Genomic DNA, 14,585 nt, shown 5'->3' on the forward strand with positions numbered 1-14,585 from the left:
TCAAAAGATATTCATATATCAAACCCAAAACCCAGAGATTTTGTTAAAGCAAGTTTCCAAATTAATAGAGAAAAAAAGACCTCAGTGTTTCCCAGGAGCATACACGGGAAACTTCTATGACAAGTATATAGTTGCCCTAGAGAAACACGTCCTTGGTCTAAGAAAAACTCCGTTCAAAATTAAATAAGCAACAATACAAAAAACTAATTGGTTCAAATGTACTTGTACAAAATAGGAAACCAGCACTTATCTTTTTAGTATCTTTGTATCCTCTGGTATTGGAAAAATCTCCACAGTTCGAACTAAGTACTCAGTGCTGTTTAACTTAACAATGCACGGGAAAAAAGCTTAGAATTCCTAACAGGCCTGTTTCTCTTTAGTGCTTCATCAGGGGAATTTCTAAAAAACAAAAATATAAAAGAATAGTCTAATACTTCACCAATGAAAACGTTGCATATTGCAAAAAAACAATAATCACATTTCATTTACTTTGAAAAAAAGCTCCGCTTCAAAGATCTTCTTCGAGAAAATGGTGATTCGGCATCTGACTCAGCTTTAAAGAATACATGCTAGCATCATTGATAGCCAATCAGAAAAAAGTAATGGAAAATCAGCCAATCATATTTTACAGCACATCTTGTGGTGGTGATTTAGGATCGCCACTAGTATGTGTCTAGGATTGTGCATCAACTAGCAGATAGGTATCTCTATTCCCCTTTGGAGGAAGCTCTGTTTTCAAAGTAAATAAAATATGATTATTGTTTTTTGCTATAAGCAACGTTTTCATTGGTGAAGTATTAGACTAATCTTTTGTATTTTTGTTTTTTAGAAATTCCCCTGATGATGCACTAAAGCGAAACAGGCCTATTGGGAATTCTAAGCTTATCTCCCATGTATTTTTAAGTTAAACAGCACTGGGTGCCTAGTTCGAACTGCTGTGATTTTTCCAATACCAGAGGATACAAAGATAAAAGATAAGTGCTGGTTTCCTACTTTGTACAAGTACATTTGAAGCAATTAGTTTTTTGTATTGTTGCTTATTTAATTTTGAACGGAGTTTTTCTTAGACCAAGGATGGCAACTATATACTTGTCGTAGAAGTTTTCCGGGTATGCTCCTGGGAAACACTGAGGTCTTTTCTTCGTATTAATATGGAAACCTGCTTTAACAAAATCTCTGGGTTTTGGGTTTATTATATGAATATCTTGTGGTGGCTATATATTTCAGTTCTCAGTTAACTGTATATATATATATATATATCTAGAAGATCAGACTTTTAGTCACCCAATTGACTGTTCACTGGATTGGTAACATCTTTAGAGAAGTCAGCTTGTCTGGCCTTAAAACTGAAGAATTTCCACACATTTGACATTTGTACATTAGTTCTCAAAGATATTCAAGCCCGGATTCTGTATAAGATGCCGTTACCGGGTATCCTATACAGAATCGGGCCTACACCTGCCCATAGTTAACCCGATCCTGTAACCGACATCCATGTTGCAGACGCCGGTTACAGAATTGGGTTTAACATGCCCAACCCCCCTCCCCAGACCACCCCAACAGCCCCCCCATAGATCGCTGGCAGGAGGGTACCCAACTCCTCTTTCCAGACCCCCAACGCACCCCTAAAATCACCAGCAGGAAGGTGCTCAATCCTTCTTGCCGACAGAACCCGCTCCCCCTACGATCGTGGCAGAAGGGTACCCAACCCCTCCTGCCAGACACCCCAATGGCCCTCCTGAAGATTGTGGCAGGAGGGTACCCAACCCCTCCTGCTGACTACCCAATGGCCCTCCTGAAGATCGTGGCAGGAGGGTACCCAAACCCTCCTGCCGGACCCCCCAACAGCCCCCCTAAGATCACCGGCAGGAGGGTGCCCAACCCCTCCTGCCGGTCCCCCAATGAACTCCCCCACTCCGGAACCCCCATTGGGCTTACCTGCAAATTGGATCAGATGGCTCCTCACACGTCCGGCTAGCAGGCCCACCTAAGTCCACCCCCCTGCCCAACCTGCAGGATCCTAGGGCCTGATTGGCTCAAGCGCATAAGGCCCCTCCTATAGCATAGCCATAGACGAGCTTAGGAAGGGCTTGTGGGCCTCTCTAGGCTCCCTGGAGGCACCCTCAATATAGGCGGCCTGCCAAGGGAGCATTTTATTTAGAAAAAGTGCCTCCCGATTGGCTGATTAGAAAGCTGTAGGATGCCTACAGCTGCCTACAATTGGGAGCATTTTGCATAATGAGGGCCTCAGAGTATACTGTATAGTCAGATGAAGAACTGCTAGAACAACAGACAATGATTCCACATTTGTGAAACCCTTCTCTGCAATTGGACAGCACGATGATGAAAATGAAGAGGAAGATGCAAGAGATGAATTAGACCATCACTGCTTCAAATATAAATCATAATGAAAATGATGACGGTGACAGAGATTCCCTTGATCAACATCTGCAAACCCTGTTAAAAGACACCGGTAACATTGCAGCCTGGTCTGATTTGAAGGAACCTTTTACTCAGTTCTTGAACATCTTTTAGCCATCGTGGGTTAATAATGATTCACAAGCACACTAATATGAGTAAAAGTCCTTTACAAAATTTACCCCTCTTTCACTAAGGTGTACTAATCGAATTAGCTAAACGCTAATGCGTCCATAGACTAACATGCAAGTGCTAATGTTTAGCGCATCTAAGTAAAAGAGTGCCATAGTAATTGTCTAATATAATACTTTTTGAGTTAAAAGTAAATGCACTGCAAGTACAATGAATGCAATGTTTTTATCCTAAACTTTTATCACTCTACCATCCATTTTACTTTAGTAAAACTAAGGCCTTCTTTTACTAAGGTGCGCTAACCAATTAGCGTGTGCTAAATGCTAATGGGCGCATATTAGGACCTCTTTTACAAAGGCGCACTAAGCGTTTTAGCGCAGACTTAGTGCGTGCTGAATCAACTTGTGCGCTAACCGCTAACACGCTCATAGGATATCATGCACGAGTTAGTGTTTAGCACATGATTACCACACGTTAATATTTAGTGCGTGCTAAAAAGCTTAGTGCACCTTTGTAACAGAGGGGGTTACCCCCTCTTTTACTAAGGTGCGCTAACCAATTTGATTGCACTAATCGAATTAGCGCGCGCTAAACTCTAACATGTCCGTAGACTAACATGCACGTGTTAGCATTTAGCGCGCGCTAAAAGGTTAGCGCACCTTAGTAAAAGAAGGGGTATGTTTTTACTGTACTTTTATTCAAGCATTAAAAAATACATTTATTTTTACTTTTAAGTATGAGCGTGAATCAGAAATTAAAGGCAATTGTTAATGTGATAACCGGAACAGAGCTATTGAAATGCAACATATGTACTTTCATTTCCTGGGACAAAGCCATGGTGGCAGAACATGTGCTTAGAGCACTTCAAATCTCTAATAGCTAAGTAATCCTGAAATGTAGAGCCTTGATTTTGATTCAAGCATAGAATCTAATCCTTTCGTTTCCCTACTTTCAGCTAGTAACAAAATAATAATGTTTTTTTTTTTCAAATCCTCTCTTCCTTTACTTTCTTGGGAAGTTTGGTTCTTAACTGCTTGATTCTCTGCTGAATTAAGGACTTTAGTCTGATCCACCCTCCTCATACCCTCTCGAAAGTTTTCTACTGATATATAGAAATTAAGAATACTTCACAGCCAATTCCCATATCAACCAAATCAGAATGGCTTTTATTCAGTGCAATCATAGTTGGCCTACAGTTGCAAGGCACACACCATCTGGAGATTTAGGGCCTGCCCCATCTGTCTTCAACTTTCTAATATTAGTGTGGTGCAGTGGTTAGAGCTACAGCTTCAGCACTCTGAGGTTGTGGTTTCAAATTCCGCACTGCTTCTTGTGACCCTAGGCAAGTCACTTAATCCCCTTTGCCCAAGGTACAGAATGGGAGCCCACTGGGAAAGTTAGGGAAAATGCTTGAGTACCTGAATAATTTGTAATCCACATAGAACTATAGGATATGCAGAATATAAATTGTTTACAAAAAAAATTTACTCTCCTACTAGAACAAAGTATTTTGAACAACACTGACAAGGTATCAAAATATGACTTTTAGGTGATGTCATTGTGGCTTAGTTTTCTAATTCCAAAAATGAACATGTGCATGATGGATATGGCATGATGACTCATTTTAATGGAGTCAAATTTCTTTTGCCCTCGCCATTGGTTGCTTACTATATAAGGACTTTTGTTTCTTTCATCATTAAGCTAATACCTTTTCCCTATGAAAATTTCATTCATGTACACTTGGTATTTTTTGGTTAAAACTGCTTGCCTTGCCAAATGAATATATTTTGGCCATTTATGTAATCATCTAATGCAAATTTATCTTGATATCTGAAAGATTCACATGGAACCTAATCAATTAACACTTAATTGGCAATAATTATGAGTTATAGCTGCCCTTATGCCCTATTATATAAAATGGGCCCTTAACTTTTATAATTTGAAACTCAAAAGAAGCCAAATCCATGGGCATGAGTAGATCAGGGCATTCCCAAAATGTAGGCACTACGTTATATAATACTTAAATTTATGCACCTTTATTAGCTGCAAGGATTTGGCACAGGTTTTGGCAGACATAAGTCCTCACACCCAAAATCTTCTCAAAAAACTATTTTATTAAGGGTGCAAATATGCTGGTTTAGGCTGGATCTTTCTAGTGTCTAATGTTGGGAGTCATTTACGGAATCTCTTTCAATGTGTGCATGGTTCAGGGTTTTCCATCTTGATTTTGTATCATTTAAATCTGACCTCGGTGAGTGTGCTCTCCCACATGATCACCTCCTCATAGATCATAAATTCCTTCCCAGGTGGAGCATAAGGGTTATAATTTCCAATAATTTCATTACTCCTTGTACCATCAGGTAGGTAGATTGTGTTTATAATATTATATCCAATGGCAAGATTACCATTCTCATCCAAAAAAATTTCCTCATCTAGAATGTTCTTAAAGTGGAGGGTCTTCAGGTAATAATTAAGCTAATAAAGAAACAATTTTTATAGTGAAGCTAACTGCAGAGTTACATCTCTACCTTCAAAAACACATATGATCTGCTCTGGTTTTAGTAATATGCTTTCATTTTCAATCAGCATTAGTAGGGTGGAGCTTATTTTTGAAGTTTGTAAAGATCACGTTTCAAGTTTATTAAAATATTTGTTTGACCGCTTAATCTAATTTCTAAGCGGTTAACATAATAAAATTACATAAAAACAAGTTAAACAGTTACATTGAGATGTATATTAAAACAGGGAAAACAAGACATACGGCACCAAAAGGACGGATGGGGAAGAACTACAATTGATATAGAACAGGCAGAACATAAATGGCTAAAACAATAGGTTAGGTAAAAAATTATTAAGAAAGATTAAGATTTGATTATAAACTTGGCCCTTAAAAGGGCATTTTAACAAAAAGCATCTCAGAATTAAAATGTCTTTAATCCTGTTTTAAATTGTTTTATATCTGATTCGTTACGAAGATATATATAGGCAATAAATTCCAGAGAGTAGGAGCAGTAACAGCAAAGTTGGTGCGTAAAGTATTAATTGATATTAATGAAGGTATAACTAAAAGATTTTGAAAAGTTGAACGGAGGGATTTTGACGTAACATACGAGATTAAAAGGCTATTAAAATCGGGTTGGTTATTCATTCTGGTTGTAAATGTTAAAAGTAAAATTTTATAATTAATCCTGTGTTCGATTGGCAACCAATGAGCGTTGATTAGAAGGGGGGAGACGTGATCATATTTCTTTGCCCCGCTAATGATCTTAATAGCGGTATTTTGGATGATCTGTAGTCGTTTGATCTCCTTTTTTGTAATGCCCTTATAAAGGGCATTACAGTAATCTAAACAGGAAATTACCAATGAATGAATTAAAGTTTTCAGTGCAGCAGGTTCCAGTAACTTAGAAAGAGAATGAATCATTCTCAATCGATGGAAACATTTCTGGACGACTGCGCTGATATGATGACTTTTTTACCCCATAATTTTGTTTGCATATATGAAAAACATTTCAGGTAAACATCAGTTAAATTGGTGAATATGTACCAGCAGCTCAACAAAACTGAAGGCCTGAAGGCATCAAAAAATCACAAATGATAATGATTTCAAATGTAGATCTATCTTTATGGAACACATTGCCAGAGGTTTTGAGATTGCGCAGAGAGAAAATGTCATTTATAAAACAGTTGAAGCCTCATTTCTCTATTAAAGCTTTTTATTAGTTTTGAAGAAGAATGTAATTTTATAGTTTGTATTGTGCAAACTTTTTATTAGCATTATGCTAGCTTTCATTGTATGTGTTTCAGATTTTGAACAAGATAGGATGTGGTGTAGTCTTATATCATGTCTGAATATGTTTTGACTGTGTTCGTTTTCATTGTAAGGAAAAAAAAGTAGGAGAAAATGATTAAACCATAAAAAAATGAAAGCATACAGAAATAAATATTATTTTTGGTTTTAATGTAAGTTTTGTTTAATTTTGAATTTTCTATAAATACAATTTTATTTTATGGTTTATTATTGTTTTAATATTTTGAATTACAAGTGTAAGGGAGAACCAAAATTAGTTGGTGCTTAGGTCATCTAATGTTGTTAATCTAGCCCTGTGCATGGCCTTGCATTTCTTAGCATTACATTTTAGCTGCCAAAACTCAGACCATTCTTCAAGCTTCGCCAGGTCTTTCTTCATGTTATTCACACCATCCAGCGTGTCTTCTCTATTGCAGATATTAGTATCATCAAATTTCAGCAAATAATAATAAATTACTAATGATTATGACAGGAGTTGCCATTCAGAATATAACTAGAAATTGGAAAGATTATACAAGACTTAACTATACTTTTTGGTGGAATTCTATATGTTATATTTATAAAATGGAACGAATTCTTGCTATGCAAAAAGGAAATTATAACAAGTTTAAAAAAATTTGGGGGCCATTGATTGAATATTCGAATGATTAGACACTTTTTTTTTTTTATAAAATAATAATATGATATGGGATTGGGAGGGTATAATATGTGAGATTCAAATACAATGTTGATATGTGTGGAAGGGAAGGGGGGAGGGGGATAATATAAGATTTAATATTATATGAAGTATACAAGTGAATTGTATGAATATTGAATGATTATTGTATACTTGTTATGAGATATGAAAATGAATAAAGAATTGGAAAAAAAAAAAAAAAAAGAGACAAATCTTACCCGACAGACCTTCAGCAATATCATTTATCATTAATGAGGCTCTTGATATAAAACAAACCAAACAAACTGGAAGCTCAGGCTTCTGATATAAAGAACACAAGGCTTAATATATAGAAATTATAAAAGATTTATTATTTATATGGCATTTTGTAATGGTAGGAGCTTAATCTGCTCTAAATGTCAATGCACAATAATATACAATCACTCCTTTCTGAAAATAACATTCTTCTAACATAGGATATTACCTTCCATGGGAAAAAATCTAAAAATCTCTCACTTTCTCCACCCCACTTGGTGTTATCTGATGTAGAAGTGACCATGTCATGCAGTGCGTGTGCCAGGGCATACACAGCATTGTATACATTATAACTGTCCCCAGATTTTATGACATCACAGTGTATGAGGTAAGTAGATGTTTCATTATTACTGCAGGTTCTTTGGATGCTCTCAGGGCACTGGTCATTACATAGGTCCTTCCACCACATCTCTAAGAAAGAATTAATTGGAAACACAACAGGATTCACCTCACGGACAAATTTGTGAAAACTTGGAATATTCTTTTTTGCCACAGAGAAAGCAAAGGCATTTCTTCTATCATTATGGTATGAGGGAAAGTAAAACAATGGTTCAGTTGCGAAGATCCAGACCTTTCCAGATACTTCCCAAATAATTGTATGTTTTAGAAAATCAGTGAAGTGTCTATTACAATACAAAATAATCACTTTAGCTGAAGATGTATGGATGGTATGGTAAATTTCACTCAAATTTTGATGCACAAAAGAATGTTTGTATGTATCTATGAATTCAATACAACCTCCATTCTTCTCAATCCCTTCTCTCAGGATCTGCACAGCCCTCTGACTGTTTTCATCCATGCATGCAATGATTCCGACCCAGGTCCAGCCAAAATGCTTCAATAATTTGATTATCACAGCACAGAGATGCAGCTCACTGGGGACAGTACGGTAGAAACAAGGAAATTTAACTCTGTCACTCATGACAAGATTTCCTGAAGTGTAACTGATCTGCTGAAAATAACAGGTTGAATTCATCACCACCTTAGTTATGAAAAGATCACAATTCATTCACATACCAAATATTAAGTGCATATTTCTATTGTAAAGAGAAAAACAGAAAAAGCATGAGAGGTTAAAGCCAAATTGCATATGGTAGCAGAACTGTATTGAGATTTCAGGGAAAGAGACCAGAATAAGATGAAACTTTCCCCTTTCCATGTGAAAAATTGAAACATAGAAACATGATGACAGATAAAGACCAAATGGCCCATCCAGTCTGCACATCCACAGCAACCATTATCTCTTCCTCTCTCTAAGAGATCCCACATGTCTATCCCAGACTTTTTTAAATTCAGACACAGTCTCTGTCTCCACCACCTCTTCCGAGAGACTGTTCCACACATCTACCACACTTTCTGTAAAAAAGTATTTCCTTAGATTACTCCTGTCACCTCTTAACTTCATCGTATGCCATCTTATTCCAGAGCTTCCTTTCAAATGAAAAAGACTCGAGTCATGCGCATTTATATCATGTAGGTGTTTAAATGTCTCAATCATATCGCCCCTCTCCTGTCTTTCCTCCAAAGTATACAGATTGAGATCTTTAAGTCTGTCCCCATACGCCTTATCATGAAGACCACACACCATTTTAGTAGTCTTCCTCTGGACTTCATCCTTTTTATATCTTTTTGAAAGTGTAGCCTCCAGAATTGTATACAATATTCTAAATGAGATCTCACCAGTCTTAAAAAGGGGCATCTATACCTCCTTTTTCCTACTGGCCGTACCTCTCCCTAAACATCCTAGCATCCTTCTAGCTTTCGGGTCACCTTTTCAACCTGTTTGGCCAACTTGAGATCATCCCATATAATCACACCCAAAGCCTGCTCTTCTGTCATGCATATAAGTTCTTCACCCCCTAAACTGTACCCTTATTTCAGGATTTTGCAGATCAAATGCTTGATTTTTGTATCATCCCCAAAGAGGCATATCTTACCCGAAAGCCCTTCAGCAATATCGTTTATATAAATGTTAAAAAGAACTGGTCCAAGAACAGAACCTTGAGGCACACCACTGGAAACATCCCTTTTCTCAGAGCGATCTCCATGATCAATATCCTATGTCGCCTTCCACTCAACCAGTTCTTAACCCAGCCCTTCACTCTGGGACCCATCCCGAGGTAACTCAGTTTAATTATTACCCATCTATGTGGAACACTGTCAAAGGCTTTGCTTAAATCTAAATAGACCACATATAGCGCATTCCCTCATAGAAACATAGAAACATAGAAATAGACGGCAGATAAGGGCCACGGCCCATCCAGTCTGCCCACCCTAATGACCCTCCCCTACCTTTACCTTGTGAATAGATCCCACGTGTCGATCCCATTTGGCCTTAAAATCAGGCACGCAGCTGGCCTCAATCACCTGAAGTGGAAGACTATTCCAGCGATCAACTACCCTTTCAGTAAAAAAGAACTTCCTGGTGTCACCTCGCAGTTTCCCGCCTCTGATTTTCCACGGATGCCCTCTTGTTGCCGTGGGACCCTTGAAAAAGAAGATATCTTCCTCTGTCTTGACGCGGCCCGTGAGATATTTGAACGTCTCGATCATGTCTCCCCTCTCTCTGCGCTCCTCGAGCGAGTACAGCTGCAACTTTTCCAACCGTTCCTCGTACGGGAGATCCTTGAGTCCCGAGACCATCCGAGTGGCCATTCTCTGGACCGACTCCAACCTCAGCACGTCCTTGCGATAATGCGGCCTCTAGAATTGCACACAGTACTCCAGGTGGGGCCTCACCATGGATCTATACAATGGCATAATGACCTCCGGCTTACGGCTGACGAAACCCCTGCGTATGCAACCCATGATTTGTCTTGCCTTAGATGAAGCTTTCTCCACTTGATTGGCAGCCTTCATGTCCTCACCGACAATCACCCCTAAGTCCCGCTCTGCTACCGTTCTTGTTAGGATCTCACCATTAAGGGTATAAGTCCTGCATGGGTTTTGGCTACCCAAGTGCATAACTTTGCATTTTTTGGCATTGAAACTGAGTTGCCAGGTCCAAGACCAGCGCTCCAGTAGGAGTAGATCGTGCATCATGTTATCGGGCATTGAGTTTTTGTCCGTTGTGTTTTTGCCCACTACATTGCTTAGCTTGGCGTCATCGGCGAATAATGTTATTTTACCTCGGAGCCCTTCTGTCAAGTCACTTATGAAGATATTGAACAGGATCGGGCCCAAGACCGAGCCTTGGGGCACTCCACTGATCACCTCCGTCATTTCAGAGGGGGTGCCGTTTACCATTACCCTTTGAAGCCTACCTCCAAGCCAGTTCCCAACCCATCTTGTCAATGTCTCGCCCAATCCTATAGAACTCATTTTACTTAGCAACCTGCGGTGTGGTACACTATCGAATGCTTTGCTAAAGTCCAGGTACACGATGTCCAGGGACTCCCCAACATCTAGCTTCCTCGTCACCCAGTCAAAGAAGCCGATCAGGTTGGATTGGCAGGATCTCCCCTTAGTAAATCCATGTTGACGGGGATCCCGCAGGTTCCTCTCATCAAGGATTGTGTCTAATTGGTGTTTGATTAAGGTTTCCATTAGTTTGCTCAATACTGATGTGAGACTCACCGGTCTATAGTTTGCTGCCTCAATTTTTGAGCCTTTCTTGTGAAGTGGAATGACGTTAGCCGTCCTCCAGTCCAATGGGACGCTGCCTGTACTAAGGGAGAGGTTGAAGAGCACGGACAGCGGTTCCGCCAAGACATCACTCAACTCCCTGAGCACCCTGGGGTGTAGGTTGTCAGGCCCCATAGCCTTGTTAACCTTGAGCCTTGACAGTTCATCGTAGACACTGCTGGGTGTAAACTTGAAATTACTAAATGGGTCAGCCGAGCTAACCCTTGTCTGTAGCTGGGGGCCTTGCCCCGGCGCTTCTCGGGTGAAGACTGAGCAGAAATATTCATTTAATAGTTGTGCCTTTTCCGAGTCTTTTTCTACATATTCTCCTCTATCCATTTCTCTGGTCATCCAGTCAAAGAAATTGATCAGATTTGTCGAACAAGACCTACCTGTAGTAAATCCATGTTGCCTTCAGTCCTGTAATCCACAGGATTCTAGAAACTTTACCATTCTCTGACCAAAGATGTTGCTGCCAATGAAATTCTAAAATAAAAGCCCAACACTGGCACTTTTACCAGCCTCTCGAATTCCATAGCCCCTTTATTTAATGATTTCCCCCACAAGACAGGACAATCCTCTTTTAGTTTCTCCTGCAACTTCTGTAACTCAATATTGCCACATAACCTGAGGGTAGTGGTGGTTTTATATACAGTACAATAGGTTGGCTAACTCCTGAGATGTGTATTTTATAAATGGTGCAGTAGGTGGCACATTATAAAAACACACCTATCTCTGTCAATCCTCAATCTATGCCTGAGTAGACAAATAAAAACCTTATACATTTAGGAACACATTTTTTGAATATGCTGAAATTTCCAGTTTCCAGATGTTAATATCTCCCTATGGTTTCTAATGCCTCTCTGAATATAGGAATGTGTGAATCCCTCTAAGAAAGATGATCAGTTGACAGTTTTTCTGGAGGACTCCTAGATTATCATTTCTTCACATGCAACATTGCTACTAACCTTCCTTTCTGATCTGGATAAATTGAAGATCTTGAAATTACATATGTTAAGGCTAAGCAGGAGCTGTTTTGAGGGCATATAATATTTACTTTACCTCACCACGCACTCGGGGGCCCACTGCCCTGTTTGCTGACCCCTATCGCTGGTCTTGGAAGGGAAAGTGGAAGAGATGCCTGGACAGCCTGTTTGCCTTCCCCTAACACCAGTGGGCCCCCCTGATGTTTTCGGGCAGGCAGTCAGGGGCCCAGGAGGAAGAAAAGAATTTGTGTGCTGCCAACAGGTGTATGAGAGGGAGAGGGAAGGGGTGGGGGAGAGAAATGCTGCTGCACCCAATTGGTGAGATAGAGGAAAGGAGGGAGAAGGAAGACCAGGGAAGGGAGTGGAGGAGAAGAGAGATGCCAAGACCATGGGTGGGAGGGAAATGAAGGAAGGAAAGGAGATACCAGATTATGGAGGGGGAGGCAGAGATAGAAGGAGAGGAGAGATGTTAGGGCATGGGGGGACGGAAGGAAAGGAGATAGAGATGCCAGACCAGAAAAATAGAGAGGGGGTAAAGCTGAGATGAATCATATACAAAGGAGAGAAGGGGCATAGGATAGACAGTTTGTTGAAGGGAAATAGAAAAAGGGAAGATGCCATATGGGAGAGAGGGCGGACAATGGATGGAAGTAAGTGAATGATGAGAAAATGAGGAAAGCAGAAACCAGACAAAAAAAGGTAGAAAAATAATTCCATTTGTTTTATTTATTTATTTTTCTCTAGGATAAAGTATTATTGTAGCTAGGTTGATAATCATTTATTAATAGAAAATGGAAATAAGGTGATACTGTTTATTGGACTAATTTTAATACATTTTTTTACTAATTCAAAGACCATAACTCCTTTCCTCAAGTCAAGGCATGGATACTATAACAGTAGTATAAGAACATAAGAACATAAGAACATAAGAAGTTGCCTCCACTGGGTCAGACCAGAGGTCCATCTCGCCCAGCGGTCCGCTCCCGCGGCGGCCCATCAGGTCCGCGACCTGTGAAGTGGTTTCTGACCACTTCTATAACCTACCTCAAGTTCTATCTGTACCCCTCTATCCCCTTTTCCTCCAGGAACCTATCCAAACCCTCCTTGAACCCCTGTACAAATTTCTGGCCTATCACATCCTCCGGAAGCGCGTTCCATGTGTCCACCACCCTCTGGGTAAAAAAGAACTTCCTAGCATTTGTTCTAAACCTGTCCCCCTTCAATTTCTCCGAGTGACCCCTAGTGTTTGTGGCTCCCCTCAGTTTGAAGAATCTGTCCTTATTCACTTTCTCTATGCCCTTTAGGATTTTGAAGGTTTCTATCATGTCCCCTCTAAGTCTTCTTTTCTCCAGGGAGAACAGCCCTAGCATTTTTAACCTGTCAGCGTATGAAAAATTTTCCATACCTTTTATCAGTTTAGTCGCCCTCCTCTGCACTCCCTCTAGTACCGCCATGTCCTTCTTGAGGTACGGCGACCAGTATTGAACACAGTACTCCAGGTGCGGGCGCACCATTGCGCGATACAGCGGCATGATGACTTCTTTCGTCCTGGTTGTGATACCTTTTTTGATGATGCCCAGCATTCTGTTTGCTTTCTTTGAGGCTGTCGCACACTGCGCCGATGGTTTCAGTGATGTGTCGACCATCACCCCCAGGTCCCTCTCAAGATTACTCACCCCTAGCAGTGTTCCCCCCATTTTGTAGCTGAACATCGGGTTCTTTTTCCCTACATGCATGACCTTGCATTTCTCTACGTTAAAACTCATTTGCCACTTTTTTGCCCAGTCTTCCAGTCTCGTTAGGTCCCTTTGCAGGTCTTCACAATCTTCTGTGTTTCTAACCCTGCTGCAGAGTTTGGTGTCATCAGCAAATTTGATAACCTCATATTTTGTCCCCGTCTCCAGATCGTTAATAAATATATTGAACAGTAGAGGTCCCAGCATTGACCCCTGTGGAACTCCGCTCGTGACCCATTGCCAGTCTGAGTATTGGCCCTTTACTCCAACCCTCTGTTTCCTGACCTGAAGAAAGAAGTTTTAACTTCTGAAAGCTAATTGAGAAATGTATTAGTCCAATAAAATGGCAGGCACTAAATTTTCTTCCTGCCATGCCTCATGCCTCCTACCCAAATGCAAAATATAAATTGGTGGGCTTCCCAAAGACCTACCAGCTGAAGATCTCTTCCTCTAGGAAGTAAGGGGGGATTTGGTCAGAGATGTTTGGAGGTTGCACAGAAAAGAAACTGCACTGGCACTGGTATGGTAATCTTTGTTTGTTTTGAATTTTTTAATAAAAGAAATAAAGTAGAAATAAAGAAGTAAAAAAAGGGTAAATAAATGGGGGTAGGGCAGGGGTGTGTGGAAGGGGGCGGGGCATTGTGGGTGGGGTGGGGCAGGGGACTTGTGTGCCTAGGGGACCTTGATGAATTAATCCTGCCCTGCCGAGGACCCATGTTGTTGGGGACTATGGACCCAACACGGTCTGTGTTTTGACAAAAACTGTCTTCCTCAAGGGTCCCTGATGGTCCTAATGCAAAAAACACGTGGGTCAAATACTAAAACCAGTCCTGGACGAAAACTTTGCGCAGGAACCCCTGAGGAAGACAGTTTCCAACAACTTGGGTCCTAGGTATGTTGTCATGTGG

This window comes from Geotrypetes seraphini, chromosome 12, assembly GCF_902459505.1.
Source record: "Geotrypetes seraphini chromosome 12, aGeoSer1.1, whole genome shotgun sequence".
Taxonomy (NCBI): domain Eukaryota; kingdom Metazoa; phylum Chordata; class Amphibia; order Gymnophiona; family Dermophiidae; genus Geotrypetes; species Geotrypetes seraphini.